This window comes from Panthera pardus, unplaced genomic scaffold (genome assembly GCF_024362965.1).
Source record: "Panthera pardus isolate Hobbes unplaced genomic scaffold, ASM2436296v1 HiC_scaffold_2, whole genome shotgun sequence".
Taxonomy (NCBI): domain Eukaryota; kingdom Metazoa; phylum Chordata; class Mammalia; order Carnivora; family Felidae; genus Panthera; species Panthera pardus.
The window spans coordinates 79182448-79202474 of record NW_026526765.1 but is presented as its reverse complement, the minus strand read 5'-3'; the positions used below and the strand labels follow the sequence as shown (position 1 = coordinate 79202474).

Below are 20027 nucleotides of genomic sequence, written 5' to 3'. Positions count from 1 at the left end.
TTAAACAAAAAAGAAAAGAAAATAGATGAGGGGCACCTGACCTGGGTGGTTCAATCGATTAAGCATCTGACTCTTGATTTCGGCTCAGGTCATGATCTCACGTTCATGAGATGCAGCCCTGTGTCGGGCTCTGCGCTGACAGTATGTATCTTGCTTGGGATTGTCTGTCTCCTCTGTCTGCCCCTCCACCAGCTCGTGTTCTCTGTTTCTCTCCCCCAACCCCTCTCTCGAAATAAATTAATAAACGTTTAAAAAAAAAAAAGAAAATAGATGACTGCTTTGTGTTGTGCCTCTCAAAGGTATTGTTGCTAAGATCTGTTGAGAGTATTTCCTCAGTGTCACCTACACATAATCTTCAAAGACCCCTGCACATTCCCAGGTAGAAATTAGATTTTTTTTCCCCTTCTCCATTCAGCCTGTAAACCAGGTAAGTGCCCTCCCCATACTACATCTGTAACCTCTGTTAACCCAGGTCAGAGAAAGATTGCTTCACAGGGGAAAGACAAGAGGAAAGACTGGCCTAAGGAAATGCCAAGAGCTGGAGAAGTGCTCGGTTGTCAAAAATGAATCAGCAGCCCCTTTGCTTTCAAAATGGGAACAAGATTTATTCTTTCTTCAAGAAACATCACCAGCAAGTATTGTAGCAATGTCTTTCAAACTGAAAATGACATTTCATTCTGTATTTCTTATTCTTTAAGGGTTGAGAAGACCAAATTGTAACTTGGTATTGCCCAGGGCTAGCTGAGTTCTGGAGTTGGTGGTCCAAAGGTAAGTTCACCCCCTCTCTGGGCTCAGACTGATAGGCTCAAGCTGTTTCTTCCAGAACCACATACAGGTCACAGGCCCAAGAATCCCTGAGGCTTTCTTAGCAGGAGCCAGCCAAGCAGCCAAAAGAATTTCAGGCTTCCACAATGATCAGCACACAATATACAGTGTTTCAACAGTGAAATGATACCCTTAATTATTAATAATATACTTCAATGCCTGCTACTGGCAGAGATAACCTCAATGTTCTGAAAAAGCGAGAAAAATATAAAAAAACATAAAAACATTCCTGTTCATTTCAGGAATAATTTTCAACTCAGCTGGAAAGAACAAACCAGTAGGAATGAAGTGGCATCTGGGTGCTACAAAGGAGTGCACTCATTTCAAGTCAGGGTGTTAAGCACCACTTCTTTGCACCCAGTCCACACTTTCTCTACCCTACAACTCTCTGAAAGAAGAGAGTATGCTATGGAGACTGTTATCTGTAGGACTTGGAGGCATTAATGAAACATGAATAGATGCAACCAGCATGCAACAGGGACTGCCTCATGTTTCCATCACTTTTGACAAAACCATTTATGCCATACTCTAAGCTCAGAAATGCAGTCCTTGTTGCAAATATAGACACATTCCACCCTAATGATTAATCTGAATAGTCATAGAAGGGGGAAAAATTCACAGGGAATAATTTAAATCTTTCTCTTCTGCACTAGAGGTGAATCAAGTATCAGAGAAATTCTGCCTCTAAATAAAAACGAAGGTATTTAGCATTCTAATTTTGGTGGGGTTTTTTTAAAACAATATTTTTTTTTTCTCTTCCCCTCTTTAAAATAGATCCAAAACTCAGGCCATATATATTACATATACTACATATACTACTTTATACTACATATAGAGTATGTATGTATGTAGTACACATACATAGTATTTGGTTGCATTTTAGCACTAAAATCCCTTTTGTGAAATGAACATTCCTCAGTGTGACACTACATCCCCTAACAATATACCATGATGTTGCCAAAATATAACATCATGTTCTGAATTTAGAGCTATGTGAACAAATTCACACCCAAAAGAAAACCAGCAAAGTGCTGTCTTGCTTCCAGTTTCACTTTCCTCATTGTTTTGGAGGAATAAAGAGCAATTTTGTGGTTGAAAATGAAAATGTGATCAGCTCTTCTGACCTGGCAGAAATGACTTGAAGCCTGTGTCTTTCGGGCCTTGAAGTCTTCTGCCCCAAAACTATTTCTGCTCAAGAGGACATTCTCAGCAAGTTTAAAGCATCTCAAGTCCTGGTCTACATTGTCTGCTTGATCTTACCTTGCTTTCTTGCATATGTAACTTCTTACTAGAGTATCATAAGTTCTCTTTTATCCCAAGGCTTCCCAAGAGGAAATGTACTATCTGAGGATGGGACTTGGGGCCATTTCAGGATGCACAGGTAAGAGTTAAGATTAACTAAGTCTTTAAATCAAAGTGTCTATGGGGCTAGGCTCAGCACAGCATGCTCTTCATACAGTATAAAATGTAGACTGATCATTGTGGAAGCCTGAAATTCTTTTGGCTGCTTGGCAGGTTAAAGTCAAAAATCCTCATCAGTGCCCAAAGTCATTCTTTTATCTCTTTTCCCTATTTTATTTTATTGTCACAAAACAAGGGGCTGTAGGGAAAAGCCACTCTTGACAGCGGTAATTTTTTTAAACAAATTATATAACCACTGTGATTAATTTCACATTAAATATTTACAAGGCAAGGTAGTTATGTAAAAACAAATGGAACTAAACTTTGGAGAATTAGCTACTAGAATCTTATTGGTGATTGAACTGTTTTTCCATTGGTGTTATATAAATAACCTCAAATAGAGAAAAATTAACAATAGATAAAAGTTACTGGATAGAAGTGGTGTTTTTTTCTTTAACGGTAGAAATGGAGGAGTGAATTTGTTAAGAGTTCTATGAAAAATGATATAAATATAAATTTAAATTAGTGAGAATTAATTATTCTATGGTGTTATAAAAATGTTAACATTATTTCAGTTTTAGCAATTGCAGATGGCATTAAGTACATATTTTAAATCCAATTCCACTCAACAGAACTCAAATTTGACATTTTCCAAGATCTGTAAAGTTTAAAATCATTCAAAATGTGATAACAATATTTTGAAAACTAAACAGAATCAACTACTTTGCAAAATAAAAATTCAATCGATTGATTTTCAAAATTTTTAAATGAAAAAGCTAACATATTTTTCCCTTCTACCATCCCGTTTTCTTTATATGCCTGCCTCTGCTGGTTCACCCCTTTCAGTGCTTAAATGTTTTCTTCTAAGTACAAGATTTATAGTGGATTTTCATTTCTTTTTTCATAGGCTTCTCAGGTGTCTTAAAATTCCCCTAAAAAGCATACCGTAACAATTTCAGAGGCCAAACACTTTGTATTACCTCCCCACTCCCTAAAATGAATTAATATCATTCAGTACCTTTAGAAATGAAGAGGTAAGGGACGCCTGGGTGGCTCAGTCGGTTAAGCGTCCAACTTCGGCTCAGTTCACGATCTCACGGTCCATGAGTTCGAGCCCCGCATTGGGCTCTGTGCTGACAGCTCAGAGCCTGGAGCCTGCTTCGGATTCTGTGTCTCACTCTCTCTCTGACCCTCCCCCGTTCATGCTCTGTCTCTCTCTGTCTCAAAAATAAATAAAACATTAAAAAAAAAAAAAGAAAAAAGAAATGAAGAGTTAAATAGTGGTGTTATATATCCAAACAAATTATAAATCCATTACATTCTCCTCCTATTAAAAAAGGATATAACTTTTAGTTAAATAACTTAAGGAATTGAGTTTGAGTTGTTTTAAAATATGCTGAAAATTGTAATAGAATCTATTGCCATTTGAAAGAAGGAAGAGCTTGTCTGGGCCTATTGACTCTTACCTCTATTAGCATATATATCATTGCTGGGCAATGCATGCAACCTACAGAACCTAGCAAAATTTTACCCAGTAGAATAAAGTAGAAGCTGAAAGAGAAGTAATGCCTATGCATTTTCTAGCATTTTACATTATGGAAGGCTCAGCCATAATAGGTCCCTCTGCAGTAAGAACAGCCTCAAGCGTAAGATGGAAAGAAAAGTTGTAAGTCAATCATTTCTCTCCTTGCTTTTCCTAAAATGTCAGAAAATCCTACAAATGTGAAGCCAGAAGGGACCTTCAAGATCACGTGATTGACCTGCATTGTTTTAAAAATTATGGAACTATGATCTGCAAACTAACAGGCTTATCCAAGGTCATATATCTATGCTCTGAGAAACAGAAACTTAGCTTCTCAACTGTTTCATCGAACAGAGCAGAGCAGGACACTTACCAGCATGGACCCATAGACATAGATAGCCTAGATGTACTGTTTTAATGAGAAACTGTGCTGCCAGATATGTCACGTCTCCTTCATGACTACCTCTGCTTTTCCAGTTGGCGGAAATAGCAAAACAAGAAGGAACACAAATCTATTTCTATGGTCAAAGTTTTTCTGATTCAAATGATGGTTTTCCCAACTAGCTTAAAGGTTAAAATTTAACTAGTTTGTTCCTAATTTAAAAGTAATGGAAAACATTACCTTGCTTCTGCAATATCTAAACTTCATACACAAGACTTATGGCCCAGGGGTAAGTTACCAGTGGCCAGATATGTTAGTAGTCCATAAAGCCACATAGGTTCACAACAGGTTGTTAGGTAGACAAAGCCCAAAGAACATAGGTTTCTTCATTTATTACATATCATGTACCACCGATAAAGACATTCACCCTAAAGTCTAAGGGTGAAATAATAATAGTAATAGTAATAATAATAATAATAATAATAATAATAGAAATGCCTATGATCTGCTCAATTTCTATGCTGGGCAGAAGACGAGGGGATGAGTAAGGAACAGACCTTCCCCTCAGAGAGTTTGCCTTTGAGCAGGTGAGATATGATGGCATGCACACAAATGACTATAGTTCGAAATAGGTCCCTTCCACTAAAAAAATTATAAGACTCTAAAGGAACTTAAAAGATCTAGCTTTCTTGGGAACATGAAAAGCATTATGAAATAAGTGGCATGTGAAATAAAACTTGGAAGCTTCCAAAGCCTGGGACTGGCAGGGAAGATGGAAATGGTTTAGGGCTGATGTGGCCTGGAAACCACCTCAGACCCTCTCGTATGTTCTTTGTCATTTTCCCACCTCTGTGCCTTTGTTCATGATGTTTATTCTTCAGAGTTACCTGCCCCCACCTCTCCAGCTCCTCACCTGCTCAGTTATTTGTGGAGCAGCCTGGTGGATGGGTATCAAGGGCTGAACACTCCAGAAATGCCAATAACAACTTGCCAAAGGTTATACCCCCATCTCTGCCTTTAGTGGACCCCCTCCCAACAAAGCTTAACAAAGCACTGCACAAAGAGCAGCTGGACAATATTCATTTACTCTTTCATTCATATATGTGTACTGAGCACCTTTTAAGTGTGAGACGCTATGTTAGGAGATAGAGGATATAGACAAAATTAATGTGGTCCTCATTTCCATGGACTTTATAGATACATAAATACACAATTGCAACAATATGATAGATGTTATGCCAGTGGAAGCACAGAATGGTATGGTAGTACAAGGCAGGGACACCTCCCCAGATTAGGAGGGTCAAGAGAGTCCAAAGTCAGTGATCAAGGATGATTAGGAGTTAGTAGGTGCCATGGTGCAGCAGAAGCTTGGAACTGCCACTACTCAGGAAGCATGTTTTTGCAGTGAGGTGCAAAATGGAGGCAGTGACAAGTGGGAACATCAGGCAGTGATGCTGATGCTAGCACTTTAAGTAAAAATCTCACAAATACAGTGGGAAAATGAGTTTCCTGACCAAAGGCCAAAGGAAAGGTAGAGGGTTTGTGAAAGGAAGGACTGCCATTGAGATTAGGGGCAGGGAATTTATTAAATAAAGGGAAAGGAACCTGAGATAAAGAATGGGGGATTGCAGCCTTTTGAAGCTCTCTCATCACTAATTATGGCCAGGAGGTCAATCCGCCCAAAGTCAGAACAGATAAAGCTTTCTAAAGGACAGGACTTTTTTCATGCAAATGTATCTTGAAATGCAAACTAAAGAGGGGGGCGGGGAAGGAAACACAGCGTGAAGGGTAGGAGACTTCGGAAGCAATATCTTTAAACTCAACAAAACAAAAAAACAACCCCTGCAAAACAGGTGGCAAAAACATCTCTATACAGTAGGTTGCACAGTATGCTCCCTGTAGATAATGTTCATCTACAACTCTTTAAATTCCATCTTTTGAAACGTTACTCTAGATTCTGTCTTTTAAAACATTACTCCTCCAAACAAAATAGACCTTATGAACATCTTCACTTTATAATTTTAACGGAACAGGGATGTAGAGCCCTCCAATACAAAGGAAATAATCTTTAAATAACAGAATGATAGCTCTGTGAAAAAACCATACTAGGTGTCCTGTTCAGAGGCTTAGAAAAGAAAAAGAGTAGATTTAAAGATAGGGTACTTGACTCCAAAAATGGTGCTGTGAGACTGAATATTGTGGGCTGAAGAAATGTGTTTTGTTCTGTTCTGTTTAATTCTGAGGTTAAAAGCAGTAGTCAAACCATGACAGCGAGGAGCTTTCTGCTCTGTTATATTACAGTTCACTTATTTCCCTCCAAATATTAAACAATGCCAAAAAAACTTTTAGTTATTTGGGATGCGATCCATTTTCATTTCACTCTTGTCCTTTTTTGGTTGGGAGATGACAGTTTAATATTCCAGGCTCCAAACCAGAGCTTGGCAAATGGATTAAAAAAAAAAAAAAAAGTTAAATGCCGTAGGGAAGAAAAAAGGCATGCAATTAATTTTCCACAAGAAACTGTGAAACTGGTGCTAAAGATGAGTATGTTTATTATCTATTTACCTCATACAATTCTTGAAATCTTTCATAGCACGATAGCATGTCAGTAATTCTACTGAAGTTAGTTAGCTCTTGGTATTATAGTATAAAAATTCACATTTATTATATTCTACTTCAGCATCTTATTTCATTAATTTTTTTAAAATGTTTATTCTTTATTTATTTTGAGAGACAGAAAGCATGAGCCGAGGAAGGGCAGAGAGAGAGAGAGGGAGAGACAGAATCTCTGCTATGAGTGCAGAGCCCAACCCAGGGCTTGACCAAACCATGAGATCATGATCTAAGCCAAAATCAAAAGTCAGGCATTTAACCTGCTGAGCCACCCAGACGCCCCACTTCAGCATCATCTGAAATTAAGTACAATATAATAAACACAGTGATTAAAAACTCAAGTCTGAGAGCTGATTTGAGTTTCAATTCACTCAAGGGGCTTCTGGGTGGTTCAGTTGGTTAAGTGTCCAAATCTTGGTTTCAGCTCAGGTCATGGTCTCATGGTTCGTGAGTTCAAGCCCTGCATGAGGCTCTGTGTTGACAGTGAGGAGCCTGCTTAATATTCTCCCTCTCCCTCTCTCTCAAAATAAATTAAAAGAAAAACTGTTTTAAAAATAATAATAAATCTCACTCATGTTTTATAAATTGTGTCACTTTGGGAATGTTACTTAACCTCTCTCAGTTTTAGTTGTATCATCTTTAAAGGGATGATATTAATAATTCTAAATTCATTTTTCTTTTCTGAGGATTAAGTAATATAAAAAGAGCTGATGGGGGTAACTGGGTGGCTCAGTCGGTTGAGTGTCCAAATTCAGCTCAGATCATGATCTCACAATTCATGAGTTTGAGCCCCAGGCAGGTTCTGTGCTGACAGCTCAGAGCTCAGAGCCTGCTTCGGATTCTGTGTCTCCCTCTCTCTCTCTGCCCCTCCTCTTCTCATACTCAGTCTGTCTCTCTCTAAAAAATAAATAAATCTTTTAAAAAATTTAAAAAAAAACTGATGCATATGAAAGAGCTGATACATAATGAGCTTTTAGTAAATAGAAGCTCTTGTTATTGTTAAATGAATATTCTGAAGATTTAGAAGTTTCCTTGGCCAGGGTCACCTTTTTGTTCACACACAAAAGTTTTCTAGGTATTTCTGTACTTTATTCCACTGCAAATAAATGTCAATCCAAATATGTGGACAATATCACAACTAGCTCAAAGAATGAAATACAACATTTTACTCCATCGATGGCTTTTTGGATATACCTAACCTGTTTACAAGCTGAAAGTTGGTCACCCTAAGCCCACACTCAAAAATTGCCCCCTCACAATCCTGTATGCACATTTCAAAAAATGAAACAGAAAAAAGCTCATTTGCCTGTTGCCTTGCTTAACACCAAACATGGTAGGGAAAGCAGTCCATTAGTGACTGAGTAGCTTCAAGGCTTTCTTTCAAATCCCAGTTTTTTAAAAAAAATGACTATTGCCAGGAGAAATTCCAGTTCTGAAAATGCTATGCACTGTTGATACATTTGTCTTTTACTTAGGGAAATGTTAAGTAAGTTTTTGAAGTTCATTCTGGGTCTAACAGCCTTAGAAAATACTTATAAGATGATCTTCTCATGGTTGTTTCATTCAACATCAATTGGGCATATCTATTTTATGTGTCTGACCCTTGGATAGCTCTGGGGCTGCAGTAAGGATTGAAATGTCACTCCTGACTCATTGAGCTTACAGTCAGAATTAGGGATGGGGGAACAGCTAGAAATTAACAGGCATTACTATATGATGTAGTACACTACTATCATAGTGTATATGATAGTTCTATAATGGAGGAAATGTAAGATAATATAAGAATACATTTGCATTTGATTTCTAGAAAAATATTGAATAATGGTTGGGCTTTAATCAACCAGTAAATGTACATTAATTGAGAACTAGTATTAGTGGCAAGGAGTGGTTTGACAGTGGGAAAGTGATATAGAAAAATATCCCCTATGATTTCTAGGAGGTCTCCTCCCTAGCCAAATCAAGTGAACAAACAATCCAAACAGAAATCGCAGTCTTTTTAAGCAAATGTGGCTTTAGGCTGAGCTCCCTAGTACCTTCACTTTCCTACCAGTTATCTTCTTTAAATTCTTTCTGTGCAATTGGACACAGCCATGATGTTGAGACTCTTCTATAAAATAAGAAAAATAATTATTATAACCCAGAGGCTCAGCCCCCAAAATCTTTTGGTTATAATTTTGCTTGCAGAGATTAGTTAAATCCCAAACATGAAATCAAATCTTTACCACCAGGGGAAATGGAGAACTCTTGACTAGCTAAATATTCACCAACTCTAACAATAGATTTTTAAAGAAAATATGTCAAATCATATTCAGCATTAACTTGGTACTACATGTGCAAGTTGTGACACCATTTATTTGATCCAAGTTTGTTTCTTACCTCCGAGTTATCTGTAATTATCTAAGTCCATCCTTGTCAATTATTTTTTAAAAAGTACTTATAAGATGGAAGGGGTAGGGGTGCTTAGTTAGCTTAGTAAGTAGAACATGCAACTCCTTTTTTTTTTTTTTTGATTTAAAATTTATTTATTTTGAGAGAGACAGAGAGCACATGAGCACGGGAGGGGCAGAGAGAGAGAATTCCAAGCAGGCTCTACACTGTCAGTGTGGAGCCCTTCACAGGGCTCAATCCCAGAAACTGTGAGATAATGATCTGAGCCAAAACCAAGAGTCCATAACTTAACTCACTGAGACACCCAGCCACCCCTAGAGCATGCAACTGTTAATTTTGGGGTTGTGAGTTCGGGCCTTATATGTGGCTTAGAGTTTACTTAAAAAAAAAAAAAAAAGATGCAGAAGGAAAAATAAATCGTAATTATGCTGCTGATCTTAACCCTGAAGTATTTTATAGATGTGTCAAGAAGCTATTCACACACAGGAGACTTACTAATAATATTCTTATGATTCTTTCATTAATTAGAGAACAGTTCACCCTCCCACCTTGGTTCCTGTTTAAATTTTTTTGAAAACTTTTTAATGTTTATTTATTTTTGAGAAAGAGAGATAGACAGAGAGCAGAGTAGGAGCAGAGAGAGAGAGAAAGACATGGAATCCAAAGCAGGCTCCAGGCTCTGAGCTGTCAGCATAGATCCCAATGAGGGGCTCGAACTCACAAACCCTGACATCATAACCTAAGCCAAAGTCAGATGCTCAACCAACTGAGCCACCCACGTGCTCTCCTGTTAACTTTTTGATCCCAATCAATGGGAATGGGTCTTGGGTCATTGACTAGTTGCCCTTTATCTGTTATGACAGGAAGACAAATTATACACATTTATGTAATTTGGTACATGTGACAGATATTTTAATCTCAATTTTGGACATTTAACCAATGATAAGTATTGAAATAAAGGTGAAATGGTTATGAAATTGATGTATATCTAAACACATGTATATACCCAAAGTATAATCTCCATAAACAATCTTCTTAAATCTCCTCTGGAATAAGGTAATAGTCAAGTTACAAGGAAAATTTATACAGATAATCACACACACATACATTTGGTGAAAGGCCTAAACTGGGTATGAGAAAGTAGAAAAAATTAAGTAAGCAGTTACTCTTTATTAAGGCCTCAGTTAAGAAGCTCTCTTAAATGAGGGACAAAATATGCAGTGCAATGACTTAAAATTTAGCAGGAGTAAGTTTTGAAAAATATTCATTAGTAGAATGAGGCAGTGGAATATGTCAAAGCCAGAAGAATTTAATTTTATTGTCACAAAGCTCTATTTAAAAATAAAAGCTTACTTGAGATCAATATATTTTTCCACCTTTGTGCAATATTTAGAGGAGGAAAATAACCCATTTTATGCCATAGACTTAACAAAAGTACCATTAAAATACTCTCATAATTTAAAGGCAGTGTTGGTTTCGATCCAGTCAGAATAATTAGAGTATAACTGGGACATTTGGGGACACAGGTGAGTCGAAATGACTTGAAAACTGCTACATTAGAGGAGTACCAAAGAGGCAACCAATGCCAGAAGTACCTGATGCTTATGTATTGTTTCAGCATCAAGACACCCTTTGGGTTACAAGATTACACACAAATGAGATTAACCCCATGTGCCATTTCAATTTCAACCACAGTCTAAAAAGCGCAAGGACTAATTTACCTAGTTGTTGCCAAAAGGAATATCAATTAAGGATTTAGGATAAAATAATGCCTGCTCCTGATTTGGATTGGAAAAAGCAAGAATTTAGTACTCAGGATGGGATTTAAATTATGTTTTCATTAGTAAATACTCATGTCCTAGTAATTTCAAACATTTTACTTGATGCTAGAGCTGCAGCTGTGATACTGCGATGCACAAACATGTTTCTGCCTTCATGGAACCAAAAGTCTCATATTAGTCTTTAGTAGCACTACACACACACACACACACACACACACACACACACACACACACACTCTTATGTATATATGTGTCTATAGTCTTTCCCCCTGTATGTGTGTGTGTGTGCAAACCTTAATCAATGCCTCAACTGTGCAGCTATATTTTATTGGGTAAGTTGGAGTAGAGAATGTGTAGTTACTCATGTTTTGTTTTGTTTTGTTTTTTTTAATTATAAAGTCAATTCAACTTTTTGAAGCCAAATATTATGTAGATGACACTGCTAAAATGTAAAAAAACATGCAGTCAAATCAATAAACTGAAAAAAAATATATTGTTTGGTTGGTTACTCATTAATATAAGTAGGAACCTCATTTGCTTCCACAAAAGGTAGCTTTTAAAATATTTGATATTAATATATATCATGAGGAAGATGTGGCTCCTGGCATAGAGGAAGTCAGAATCCTATAAGAGAAACCAGTAACAGAACATGGAAAGAGGGATAAATTTTACCTAAAGTTCAGGGAAGTCCACCCAAGGACAAAATTGGGGCTGAGATTTAAAAGATGAGTTTAGAACACCCTGCATAAAAAATAAAACAGTGTTCTAAGCAGAGCACACAGGACATACTTATCATGGAGATCTGAAAACATATGGGTGTCATGACTGGGAAAAGACTGAGTGAAGACTGATTGAAGAGAAGAGTAGAGGGAGAGAGAAGAGTTTCAGAAATGGTTTCAGGGATAGATTTAAAATAGCTAGAATGGCAAGCTGAAGAATATGGGTTATACTCAATGAAAAAGGAAGAACCATTTAAGGGTTTTGAATATAACTATTCCATGATCATAGCGGTGTTTTACATATGTTTAGGTATGTTTAGCTGTGTTTAGGTTTTAGCTGTGATAAGTTGGGCTGGGAAGAGAAGAAAGGGAGAATCAACTACAATAAAGACAATTTTCCATGTTAGGGGCAATAAATGCTTCATCCTGGGTCTGAGACATAGTAAACCCTTGTGAATGAATGAAAAAAAATGTAACTAAGTGACAATGGAGATAGAGTTAAGAGTCATTACCTAAATAACACATACGTGATTTGAGAAGAAATTGATTTGGAAAGTGAAGGAGAGATAGGAAAAAGTAATGATTCCAGGGTTTCAAGGTGAACTATGAGGGTAACTTTTGTTGCCATTAACTGAGATGTGGAACTAAGATGAGAAGGTGGTTATGGTGGATGGTGAGAGAGTGAAAGATTGACAACATCTGACAGCATATTGAGTTTGAGCTGATACCTTAATAAAGATGTACTACACTAGGTATGAAATCAGTATTTGAAGTCTGGAAAAGAACCCAGAGCAAGAGAAAGAGTTGGATATCATCTGATGTTAGTTGAGTTACAGAGAGCTCAAGATTACATCAGAAAGGAGTATATAGCATGAGAATAAAAAGATGACTTTCACAAGTTGGGTTCCCAAGGAAGCAGGCTCTGAGATGGAGATTAGTCAGTGTGATGTTTATTAGGGAGTATGTTTGGGATCAATACATTGGGGAAAAGGAGAGGTCAAGATGGGATATGCTTTCCTTTTTTTTTTTCTTTTCAAATTTTTATTTAAATTCTAGTTAGTTAATATACAGTGTAACATTGGTTTCAAGAGTAGAATTCAGTGATTCATCACTTACAAACAACACACATAAAACAAATGCTCATCATAACAAGTGCCCTCCTTGGGGCACCTGGGTGGCTCAGTCGGTTGAGCGTCTGACTCTGGCTCAGGTCATGATCTCTCAGTCTGTGAGTTCAAGCCCCATGTCCGGCTCTGTGCTGACAGCTCAGAGCCTGTAGCCTGCTTCAGATTCTGTATCTCCCTCTCTCTCTACCCCTCCCCCGCTCATGCTGTCTGTGTCTCTCTGTCAAAAATAAATAAAACATTAAAAAAAAAATAACAAGTGCCCTCCTTAATGCCCATCACCCATCTAGACTATCCCCCACCAACCTCCCTCCATCAACCCTCAGTTAGTTCTCTCTCTAAAAGTCTGTGATTTGTTTCCCTCTTTTTCCCCCTCCCATATGTCCATCTGTTTTGTGTCTTAAATTCCACAAATGAGTGAAATCATATGGCATTTGTCTTTCTCTACCTGACTGATTTTGCTTAGCATAATACACTCTAGCTCTATCCATGTCATTGCAAATGGCAAGATTTCATTCTTTTTTGATGACTGAACAACATTCCATTGTGTGTGTGTGTGTGTGTGTGTGTATCTCACATCTTCTTTTTGGTCAATGGATGGACATTTGGGCTCTCTCTATAGCTTGGCTGTTGATGCTGCTATAAACATTTGGGTGTATGTACCCCTTTGAATATGTATTTTTGTATCCCTTGAGTAGCAAAAATCCAAAAGTAGTACAAAAGTACTACCTAGTAGTGCCATTGCTGGATTATAAAGTAGGTCTATTTTTAACTTTTTGAGGACCCTCCATACTGTTCTCCAGAGTGGCTACACAATTTGCATTCAAGGTAGGATCAAGTTACAACAGAAACTTCAGCTAATCCTCCAGGGTTTTCCGAAGATGGTATGACCCTTTATTCTCCATCCCAAGATGGAGCAGAGGCTGGGCCTTACACCTCTGTACCAATCAGCCATTGGAAATGACTGCCCAGGGAACTAGGCATGACCCTTGGCTAGGTGTCCCTCTTCAACTGAGGTAACTCCTTAAAGGTGCTAGTAGTGGGGGTCTGTCTTCTGGCAGTGCACACCCAGCAGGAGTTATAATTACTTCTTACTCTAAAGGTGTTCGTGGTGGCACATCACATATCTACCAGGATGGGTGAGCATGTAATATTGTAGGAAAGCCTGTATTGATGGAACTGGATGGTGAAGGGTGAAAATAGAGCAAAGGTTTCTGGAAGTGTAAGATCACTGGAATACAGGTACTCTTTGAAAGCCAAGATTCAAGAAAGAAGAGAAACACAGCAGATGTAATATCTGCAGAAAATTTAACTTTAAAGAATAAGAAAAGGACATTGGATTTGGCATAAATATGATTACTTTTTTAATGTTACTGTTTACTAGGAGAGAAAATAGAATAAAATTGAGAATTGCATTTAGCCAAAAGTGATCATTGTTGAAATCAGAGAAACAAAAGGGGAAGTCAATATGCTAAGAAACAAAATAATAGGCTGCAAAAGAACATGTTCTTGTTCTATTAAAAAATTCACCTGCCATTACTAATCTCCTACTCTGATCTGATTTCATCCAACACAAGAAGTAAAAATGCTAAAACCTAGAAAAGAAGATTAATTAAATTGGCTCAGCAATATGTTTCTTTCATATGAGAAAACCTATCTAATGAAAAGAGTTTTCTTCATTCCTGTGAATTTTCTGGTAACAGTCCTCTTGAAAGATTCCAAGTTATGTTTCATTCAAGATGTTCAAGAAATGTTTTCCTAGATATCCATTTAGAGTGCTAAAATTCTCCAAGCAACTTTATGGTCTGATAAACTTCAAGCTATTTTCCAGATTAAGCCTTGGATAGAGTGAGCACCTTTGTCTGGTTAGAAGCCCAGTTCTATGGTACTGCATAAATAAAAACCCTTATTTAAAGTCACACAGAGGTTGACAGCCTTCTTGACAGCATATTGCTAAAAACAGCACAAAAGTCTTCAGGAAAGATAAAAGACAAAGGAACATTTATTGACCAATTATTATTCTCGAGACACTTTTCAGATGTTTGCATACAATATGTCATTTGTCCTCACTCCAAGTCTGTGAGCTATTCCCTGTCTTATAAATAACATTTCTGTGTTTCAGTTTTCCAAATAACCTGCCCAATGTTACTCTATAAGGATTAGAACTAGGATTTATTGAATGTCTGAATGACTGATTATTTCATTCATTCACCAAGTATTATTAAACATCTGTTTTTTGCATTATTGGAACTCAAATCTGATAGCAAAGCTTATATCCTAAATTTTTATTTTCTTAATTAATTTTGTTGCACTTATTTTCATGTATCATAATGGTTTAGAAACACATTCAAAAAGTCCAGCACAGCTGCCTGCAATGGTAACTCAAGTTACCTGAATGAAAATACTGAGGTGGTCACCATTGCTCCAAAGATGCAGTTGTTCATAACGCACATTAGGAGACACAAAAAACAGTGGGTGGAAGTGGTGAAGATTAATACATACTGGTTTTGAAGTGACTTATATAATGTAAAATAATCAGTCTTTATTGAGTGATATTGATGTTTTTTTTTCTTTTTTTAAAATCCTTTTTTTTTTCAATTAAAATAATTAGAAAGAATGGGTAAATCATAGTGTGTTAGGTAAACTAACAAAAAGAAACAGAAATATTTCTCTCATTTTCCTATCTATTGGCTATAGAACTTCTGTGACAAAGAAAAAAGTGTTTTGGCACCAAATATATACATTCAACTCATTTAACTTATTGGAACATTCACGTAAGGTCTGATAAATTAATTAAACAATGTGGCCAGTAGACTAAGATGGTTTTAATACCTTAGTAGCCTATGAAAACAAACCAAAACCTAAGCCTATAAGTGCCTCAAGTTTAAAAAACCAAAACCTAAGGACAACCAGTCACAAACAGCCAACTTAGCTTTTCCAAATAATGTCACTCTTAAACCGTATCAAATAAGCTTTGTTCCACCTCTGCAGTAGAAAAGTCTTACCCCTCACTCCCGAAGGTGGAGGGATCCGGACCACTTCCAGTTTGGTGATACCTCATTCCAGTCAATTTTTGCTCAAATAAACTCTTAAAAATTTTATATTCCTCAATTTATCTTTTAACAGCTGAATGGTCTCTAATTCAATTCTCTTTTATATTTACATGCTGAGTAACAGAAGACTATTCCTATTTTAACATCTATGTAGTAAAACTATATAACTTTCTACATAATGATGCTCTTTAAAACATATTTTTTTAGAACTAAATCTGAAGAATGAATTGCTGTAGGAAAATACGTTGTATTTTCAAAATAAGATTTTAGTATCAGTTTTTGCAGGTAGAAATGAGTTAGCAAAGTCTATTCTTAATAAGCTTTATGCAGAAATGTTTGACCTCTCTAAACTTGTCTGAGCATTTCTGTAGTACAAATAAATTGATATGTTAATAAAATATCTACTTTTGGACAATAGTTGATATGGTGTGCCTTATTATTCACCAATGATCTTTTCAATAACAGTCGAACACATAGAAGTTGATTCCAGTAATTGAAAATATTCTTATGTAAAGAAAGGTAAATATATAATTCTGCATAAACCTGAATTCTCACAAATATTTATATGGGTGTCTACTTTGGATAATATATAAGAATTGACTAATATTGATCAGTGATTTAACAAATTAATACGTTGTACTTATACTAACACTTTAATCTCCTGATTATCTGTTGTCTTCACAAATACTTAAAGTAGCTTTTTAAATGTCTTACTGCTTCATAAAAGTAAAACAGGAGTACTTGAATAGGAAATAGATTAAGGATTCATCTCTATGAATGGATTCACCCATTCTGTATTTATGATCAATATATATATATATATATAAAATATATTCTTTTGCCAGGCCTGGTGGTGAGCATTAAATGCATAATTACTTATAGAATACTAAATGAGGGTTCAAAAGGAGACATTATAGTGTATAATACTATATGTTTGACAATGTAGATACAGGACAATTATATTTTAAAAGGATAAAAGAATGGGGAGAACAAATGAAAAAAAGCAATAATTGCTTTTATAAATAATGTTGGTAGTAACATTATCAGAATTGTCATCTTAAGACAATAATGCAGATGATATGGAATAAAAGAAATGAGAAATTATGGGATACTCTAATTCTAAGATCCCTTGCATCCTTGAGAACTAGTGTTTCCAAGAAGAACGTGAAAGAAGAAACAGATGAAATGTAAAACAAAATAAGTAAAAGCTGTACTCTAAAATTTTATAGCAAATATTACTATGAGTTCATGAGATATTTTGTCTTTAATATGCACTTACATGACATATACAATATACATATACATACATGTATATAATATATACAAAATGTATTAGCTCTGTCCACTAAAATGATTATATTAATTCCATCCACTGAAAAGCTCTAGAAATGATAATCTACCCACCTGCAGTGAGCAAACCAAATATTGTATGCCCCCCAATGGAAAAACAGAATACCCATCTATAGTCTCGCCAAAGAATCAAACCTGGAGTAGATTTGGAATAAATGTTTTGAGTTTGTCTTTGACATGCTGTGTGCTACATAAGAAGAAGAGCATAGTAACTATATGAAAATATGATACTGAAGGCTTTATAAAACTAGAATAAATATTTGAGGGTCATTTTTATGGTGTGGTACTTGAGACAATAGAAATTAATGAGTTGTATGTTAAGAGAAATAGCACAGGTCTAAGGTACGAACCATTAGAAATCAAGAATCAAACATGGAGGTGGTTGGGAGATATGTGAAATAGATAAAGGGGATTAAGAGTACAGTTATTGTGATGAGCACTGAGTAATATATAGAAATGCGGGATCATTATATTGTACACCTGAAACTAATATAATACTGTATGTTAACTATTTCAATATAAATAAATAAATAAGCATAACAGAATGTTAAAAGGAAGACTCAAAACATGGATAAATGCTAATAAAGAAGATCCATTGCAATTTCAGAGGAGTAAGAGAAGTAATAAGATCACAGGGGTAATTTAAAAAGAAAGTTTAAAGAAGCAAACTTCATGATGTATCAGTTTTCAGCCAAAGACCTAAATATTCAAGATGTAGTCATCAGTTCCATGGGCTTATATCTTAAAATTGCAAAAACCAAACAAAAAGTGCCAGAAACTTCATTTGCACTCTACATTTAAATAACCACAACAATAAAACCTTTACAAATGTACATTGTGCAATTATTAATGTTCTCATTTTTCAAAGGAGAAAGCTGACACACAGAGGTATCAAGTGACGTTGGAAATCCAAGTTGAGAATGAAGGCAGTTTTTTTTTTTTTAATTATTAGCACGAGGGTCTTTTTAGACCACCCCATTTCTGTGATTTCACACTCTGATTAAAACCTTAAACAATCTTCTTATATGTATTTATCAATTATCAGTGTCCACTGAAGAAGAAATTGCAAATTCATAGCCTGCTTCTATGTTTTGAGGACACAGGAGAGAAGCATCATAGCAAGATGGACAACAGAGGGTGCCCTCCACTTTGTGCATAAGATGCATTGACTAATCATTTCCTGAATCATTACTAAGTGATGCTTCATAAAATTCTTGGCAACTGAGTCTTTTAAACTGCAACAGATGTGAAATGGTGAGTAATATACTTCCGTATTTTTCTCCCTAAAGGCAGTTGAAATTCAAATCATCAAAGTCAAAGCAAAGACAAGCTGACTATACTTAATTAAATGTTGATGCCAGTGGAAAGCCTTATACAGTATCTGGAGATATTAACAAAGAAAACTTTGCAAAATGAAATCAGCAGCTACTTGGTGTTAACGGATTTCCAAGTCAAGAGAGAGGGTCACAAGCAGTGGGCACACTTCCACGCTGATAGTTAACAACTGACTTCCAGGGAAATGTCTTTCTGAAACAGTGCCTTTGCTAATTGCTTGTTTTAGATTTTCCACTGAGCAGAATTACAGATTCCCTCTACAATTTACTAGGAAAACATTTACTTAAACCCTCCTTGACTTTTCAGTGCAATAACAATAAAAGGCATCACCTTCTGGTATTTAAGTTGAACAAAATGCTTTCAGCAAAGTCACTCTATATTTGCAATAAACTAATTTCTCACAAAGGATCAAAGTCCTCACATATGGAAAAAGTAACCAACCATTTTCAGTATGCTTTGTAACAGATGCTTCCATAAGCAAAATGAAGCATAGAATCCACAGGTTTCACATGAAGAATGTAACTGAAAATAGTGTGAACAGCTGGCAAACTTTCTGATTCCTCAAGAGGCACAGGCCGAGGAGGCCGTTGCAGTGTTTCTGCCTTCCTAAGCCTCCTACCACTAACCCCACGCTCCTAACACACACACGCAAATGAAGCATTGGAATCTTTAAAAATTACTAAAATCTCTGCCCAAGACCTGATGTTCTGGGAACTTCCTCAAGACTCCTCGGAGCAGTTTTCCTTTCTCGGTGTGCAGATTTTATATTATTGATTATTTCAAAGCAAGATCATTTATACCTCTAATCCTTTTACTCTACATTCAGAGTCAAACAATGAATTTCTATTTTGTTATTTTCAGATTCTCCCAGACATATAGGTCCTATATAGCAGTGATATAAGTAATTCTCCAGGAAATAGAACAGAGGTTCTCACCTTTCCATAGGATTTTCTTTTTAATATAAAAAAACTGCAAACAGCTTATGATAATACTTATATTTTTATTATCAGGTTATTAAAGGCTTACCATGATGGCAAAACATTACAAGGGTCCAGTATCATTTTGTAATGATATATATTTTATGTATAACATCAACATCTATATACACTTGAAAAGATAATATTTATTTCATAATATGAGATTTATACCCATAAGAATTTGCAAGTATTATAAAATATCCACCTCCTAATTTTACTTTTCCCCTTTAATTCTCAAGAGCACTAATACTATTTTCAGAGAATTCATTTTTGTCTGTTTTAATATTTTTTAAAAGTTTATTTTTTGAGAGAGAGAGTGCAAGTGGAGGAGGGGCAGAGAGAGGGAGAGAGAGAGAATTCCAAGCAGTCTCCACACTGCTAGTGGGGAGCCCTATATGGAGCTCAAACTCACAAACTGCAAGATCACCACCTGATCACAACCAGAGCCAAAACCGAGAGCCAGCCACTTAACTAACCGAGTCACCCAGGCACCCCTGTCTTAAGATCTTTCATGTTTCTGAAGAAAATTCAATATAAACATAAGCATTATCATCAGA

The 20027-nt window shown here is 36.1% G+C and overlaps 1 long non-coding RNA gene across 1 annotated transcript; it reads left to right on the top strand.

The window, feature by feature from the left end:
* Positions 1 to 695: 695 nt before the first annotated feature.
* Positions 696 to 18406, top strand: LOC128778360 (uncharacterized). The gene is made up of 3 exons (XR_008423959.1): positions 696 to 768; positions 2146 to 2206; positions 18204 to 18406. It is a non-coding gene; the product is annotated as an uncharacterized LOC128778360 (long non-coding RNA).
* Positions 18407 to 20027: the final 1621 nt, after the last annotated feature.